This window comes from Polypterus senegalus, chromosome 11 (assembly GCF_016835505.1).
Source record: "Polypterus senegalus isolate Bchr_013 chromosome 11, ASM1683550v1, whole genome shotgun sequence".
In the NCBI taxonomy this organism is placed as follows: domain Eukaryota; kingdom Metazoa; phylum Chordata; class Cladistia; order Polypteriformes; family Polypteridae; genus Polypterus; species Polypterus senegalus.
The window spans coordinates 44,790,185-44,796,198 of NC_053164.1; the positions used below are offsets into that span (position 1 = coordinate 44,790,185).

Sequence of the window (6,014 nt, forward strand, 5' to 3'; positions counted from 1 at the left end):
CTCAGCTCCACAAAACATTTTAACAGTGCTCTTAGAAAAGAGAAAATCAACAGTTTCGGAAATGTCTGCTAATGCACCACAAGCCACAGAATTAAAGAACGGGTTTAATTAACAACGAGACTCGGCACCTCATTAAGAGGCTGGTTGGAGTGAAATCGGTTGCAGTTTGAGGCCCTGACTTAGTTCACATTTCATTTCTGTTTGGTTGCCATTTAAGGAAAGAAATGAAGCAATTCACAGGAACGATGAAGAAATCCAGCGGGACAAATCTTAAAAAAGAAGTCAATTAAAATTAATTCACAAGAAGTTAATTAGCAGCACAAACACGGCACTCATTTAAAAAAGGGTTAGAATGAAAATCTCCACCACTGGGGCCCTCCAGGACCGGAGTTGGCAACCCCTGATTCTAACAGTAAGTTACATTTCTGAGGAAATCTTATTATGTACCATCTGGTGGGCTGTGCCGCTACAGCTCTTAATGCAGAAACACCACAGCCCGTCATCTGAAACGGCAGGTGATGGTGCAGCTCCCTGAGGACGTGACTAGTAACCAAAGAGTGACCCTGGTGCAGACCAGGACTTACTGGTCCTTACTGGATGAGGACTTACTGCACCTTAACAGGAAGGACCAACAGGGGCAAATTTAGCAAAGCAGCACATCCGACCAGTGACTGAGACCCATTAGCTGGAGAGGCAACCAAAGCAGCCAAAGTGGCGGTTAGCTCTGGCTTGTCCCCACTGTTATAAGACGAGCTCTCAGGCTGATTGGTGGACCATTTTGTCCCATCCAGGGTTAGGTTCCTGTCTTACCTGAAAGCCTGTAATGGAACAAAACACATTCAGAAAATGCATGGCTGGATAGATGATTTAGAATTGAATTTTTTGTTTTTTTTTTTACCATTCTCCATTTTCATGCTTCAGCATGACTTAGCGCAGGCGAGCCGGATCAGGAGACAAGGAGAAGAAAAAAAAAAGACTTAAAACAATAAGAGAATGGAAGTAATTACGCACAGATGTGCCGAAGCGGGGGTAGGAGCAAAGATCTCACAAATGAAGTCGCCGCATTTTGGTTCTGCGGTTAAGTTCAAGAAGAATATTCATGTTGTGGGACAAATCGGCACTCGCGCTGCAGTGCTGCCAAGGAACGAGCATGACTAATTTATGACAATAAAAATGAAGATGTCTTTTCATTCGTACATGGAGTCCAGGAGGAAATCAGCTCACTTGTCATCCGGCAAAATATGAGATTACGCACACAGTGTAATGAATGGAAATCAGGAAAATGTCCTTTTGTTGTTATTATTATTTTTATTTTTAGATATGCAGCCCAAGTTTTAATGCTCATTGGATCCTAATTTAATGAGACAAACAATGGAGCATCTTCTTGTTTAATTAGCATAAACATTGGCAAAACAGCATCTCTTCGGTCAGCCAGCTGTTGGCTTGGCTGAACGTTCTCGATTCTAAATTGAACACAACAGCCATTCTCCTCGCTGTCTCTCGGCTCCAGGGACTCAGGCGCAGTTCCCGGCCTTGGAGTCTGCACACTTGTAAGGTTTTTACTTTTTTACTTTCATTTCTTCTTACAATCCCCAGGATGCACCTTAGATTCGCTGGTGTCACTCAACTGTTCGTCCTGTGATGGATGAGCACCTTGTGCTGAGATGATTCTTTCCTTACACCAACTGCTGTCAGACTTGACTCCAACTTCCCATGACCTTTTTTTTTTAAATAATCAAGTAAGGAAAGCTGGGTAAATGGATGAATGACTTGTGCTCATTTGTAACCGAGTAAATAGGCTGCAGGCTAAGATCGAGGAATACTAGCTTGTGCCTGGGCCAAAGCCATTGAAGGTAAAGTCGAAGGTAGAGTTGCAGGGTTTATCAGCACTGAACAAGTACAGAAGACCACGAATTTTAAAATGGTACGGTACCAGCACTTCATTATTATCATTACCAAAAGTAAATGGTCGTTTTCAATCACCTCACACTATTTTTTCATTGCTTGATTCATCAAACTCTTCAGCACGCTGGAGACTCCACAGGGTACCCAAATACTAAAACCACCAGAGCATCCGCCTCTTTGACACACTGGAGACTTCCCAGGAGATCACCTCTCCCACCACCTCATTCTTTGACACACTGGAGACTTCCCAGGAGATCATCTCTCCCACCACCTCACTCTTTGAAACACTGGAGACTTCCCAGGAGATCACCTCTCCCACCACCTCATTCTTTGACACACTGGAGACTTCCCAGGAGATCACCTCTCCCACCACCTCATTCTTTGACACAATGGAGACTTCCCAGGAGATCACCTCTCCCACCCTCACTCCCAAGTTTTCAACGTGCTGGAGACTCCAAATGGGAATCACTCTTTGAATTGATGTCTCATGAGGGAGCCACGTGATTGTGCATCGCACCAAGGAGGATGCTATGAGACGGGTTTATGTGTTAATTGTTTTGCGGCTGATACTAACAGTCCAAAAGCTGCTATCGACACCAAAGTCAAAATCTTAGTACGGATCCAATACTAGTCGAGGGACAGGGCAGGCAAACAAGCTTTATTTTATAAGGAGTGTCAAGAGAAGGTGCTGCTATTGATGTTCTTCTGAACTCAAGAGAGAAGTGCCAAGGAAACCAAATAAGGTTTTTTTGTTAAAGAAATCATAAGCATAAGGACAGATGACACAAGGGAAACCCCAAAGTAGGTACCATAATAACATACCTCTCTTGATGCACCTCAGACTCATCTTCAGTGATGGAACTTAGGTTCACTGGGTATTTTGTGTCTTTAAAAACCATACATCCTTACTTATGTGACCTGGCCAGAGGTGCTCAAACCATTGCCTGTGTCCAAGGAGCAAGGTGGACCATGGATCACCCCTCCTGATCCAAGGCCATCTGGAAGCCTCTCCTGCACCCACCGTGATGCTCTTGATGGCCTTCTTCATATGCTGACATGTGAGGCCAAGGTGCTTGATGGACAAGTATAAGGTGTAAAAAGAACACAAAACAAGCATAAAGGCCCCGTATACTGTAAAGTAAGTAAGGTCAGTGCTTTTCTCCAAAGTTACAACAGACAAAGATGGTAGTGAAGGCGGACAATTTATGGGGTGGAACCAGAAGCAGGCAGACATAATGCTGGGAAGGAACCGTGGCCGTGGATGGGAGTAATGACATCATCAGAAGGGGACCAGAAGGAAGGAAGGGACCCGGAAGTGGCTGGGTTCTGTTAGCGAGTCCGGGTGAATTCAAGGTAGTGGTGCTTCGTTCTTTCTATGGAAATAAAGAAAGAGAGGTTAGTACACCACCGTTGTCCCCTGGTATGATATGCTACGCTGCTCGTTGGGTCTTTAAGTGGCTCCCTATGCGCTTGTGCGTGACAAAGGATTGACCAGCAAAACCACTGCTGCCCACCTTGATGGCCTACATTGAGCACACCAACCATTTCTTCTGCATTCACAGACCAAAACTTAATACTTCGCCCTCTTTCTTTCATTTGTCTCCTCTATTCATTTCTCCCAGAGGACAGTTAGTTCCAGCATGATCACTTGCCTTGTTGTTGCAGATATCAGGGCAATGTCTAGCCTGAGGGTGGTTAATGTGATAGCAACTGGAAACCTGAATTTCCCTCCCAGGGTTGACCAACATTTGCCAGTCTTGAGTTGTGGCAAGTATCCCACCTGGATGCCACCAGCTTTTCCTCACCTTTCACAAACATGATGACCTTCTCTGTTGGATGGATCTGCTAACTGTTTGCAATTCCTGTGCATATGGCCTGCACAGTTTCCTTGAAAAGCTGGTCATGGTGCCATGGTCTTAGAACAACAGCTTAGGATGTGCTCCAGGGATCCTCTTTTATGGCCTTAAGGACAGGCTGGTGTTTCTGCTGCACCCTTGCAGTAGTGGTTAGTTGGGCTGGTCAGGACGTGGGAGGGTAAATACAATAAACCTTGCAGGCTGATGGGCCTTGGTAAAGTTTAAGTAAAGGAATTGTTGTCAAAAACTAGATCAACAAAACCTAAAAAACCAAAACACTGACCTGAGTCAAACAAATGGCAGATCTTGACTGCTTTATAAGATTCATTTACCAACTAAACATCTTGAAAAAGTTCTCCACACAAAGCCAAAATTGTGCACCCCAGGATTAGTGCAACACCACCTTAAGTGCCATTACAGTGATAACATCAACTGTCACAGCTTTCAGCCATCACAGCTTAGCAACGATACGGAGCAGAAAATACACAAATAAATATGAGAAATGGCAGCACCCGCAACTGAAAACAACAAACACAATGGTGGTGTGAAAAGGTCAAAAATATGACAATAACATGTTTAAAATGAATAGATAATTACAAAGTAAATGCAAAATGAGTTTTGCATGATCCATAATCCCCAATTCATAACGCAGAAAAGCCTCCTGCCTAACAGACCTTTAGAGTTTAGCAACCTCAAACCAAATCAAAAATCTCTCTCACCTCCCACACCTCTCAAGTGCACCTGGGCTCTCCACATCCCACCACCTGAATCCTTGTCCAGGTCACCTCATGACTCCAAGGGGCCAAGAGTTCCACTTAAGCCCCAGCCCAGGTCACGTTTAGGCCCCTGATGAGTGACACCAGGTCAGAGCTCCACCTAGTGGAACGTGCTGTCCACAATAGGCTCCATGCTGCCCCCAACACCTTATCACAAGATGAAGAAGAAATCACTTACTGTAGATACCTATGGGGCTGAACCAGGGGGTGAAGGAAATGATGAAGATGTTCAGACACTCTGTTCAGTATGGAAAAGAGCCTTAGAGGAACATGTCTAGGAACAACAACAACATTTATTTATATAGCACATTTTCATACAAACAGTAGCTCAAAGTGCTTTACATATTAAAGAATAGAAAAATGAAAGACACAATTATAAAACAAAATAAATTAACATTAACATCGAATAAGAGTAAGGTTCAATGGCCAGGGGGGACAGAAAAAACAAAAAAACTCCAGACGGCTGGAGAAAAAATAAAATCTGTAGGGATTCCAGACCATGATACCGCCCAGTCCCCTCTGGGCATTCTACCTCACATAAATGAAACAGTCCTCTTTGGATTTAGGGTTCTCACGGAAGGGCTTGATGATGATGATGGTCACGTAGACTTCTGCCTTTTAATCCGTCCATCATTATTGGAGCATCATGAAGCTTTGTGTAGGTGGTGGTGGCGCAGGCCACCGGAAACCGGAAAAAGAAACAGAAAAGAGAGTAGGGGTCAGTACCGATTTTAGAGCCACCATGAATAGTTATTTTGAGGAGATTGAACATATAGAGTATCAGGATTAAGTTAAATTACGATTAAAATGAAGTTATAAAAGCCATGTTAAAGTAATGTGTTTTCAGCAGTGTTTTAAAGTGCTCTACTGTATCAGCCTGGCGAATTCCTATTGGCAGGCTATTCCAGATTTTAGGTGCATAGCAGCAGAAGGCCGCCTCACCACTTCTTTTAAGTTTTCTTCTTGGAATTCTAAGGAGACACTCATTTGAGGATCTGAGGTTACGATTTGGAATATAAGGTGTCAGACATTCTGATATATAAGATGGGGCGAGATTATTTAAGGCTTTATAAACCATAAGCAGAATTTTAAAGTCAATTCTGAATGACACAGGTAACCAGTGTAGTGACATCAAAACTGGAGTAATGTGTTCTGATTTTCTTTTCCTAGTTAGGATTCTAGCAGCTGCATTCTGCACTCGTTGCAAACGATTGATGTCTTTTTTGGGTAGTCCTGAGAGGAGTGCGTTACAGTAATCTAGTCGACTGAAAACAAACGCGTGAACTAATTTCTCAGCATCCTTCAGTGATATAAGAGGTCTAACTTTAGCTATGTTTCTTAAGTGAAAAAATGCTGTCCTAATGATCTGATTTAAAATTCAGATTACAGTCAACAATCACCCCTAAACTTTTTACCTCCGTCTTGACTTTTAATCCTAATGTATCCAGTTTATTTCTAATAGCCTCATTGTATCCAT

At 43.2% G+C, this 6,014-nt stretch overlaps 1 long non-coding RNA gene across 2 annotated transcripts; it reads right to left on the bottom strand.

Annotated features, from left to right (window-relative positions):
- Positions 1-2,423: 2,423 nt before the first annotated feature.
- On the bottom strand, positions 2,424-5,152 carry LOC120539754. 2 transcript variants are annotated; one of them, XR_005635671.1, is made up of 3 exons: positions 5,113-5,152; positions 4,716-4,811; positions 2,424-3,278 (listed from the first exon to the last, which is right to left on the bottom strand). It is a non-coding gene; the product is annotated as an uncharacterized LOC120539754 (long non-coding RNA). The 2 variants fall into 2 exon arrangements; XR_005635672.1 differs by lacking the exon at positions 5,113-5,152 and adding an exon at positions 5,070-5,109.
- Positions 5,153-6,014: the final 862 nt, after the last annotated feature.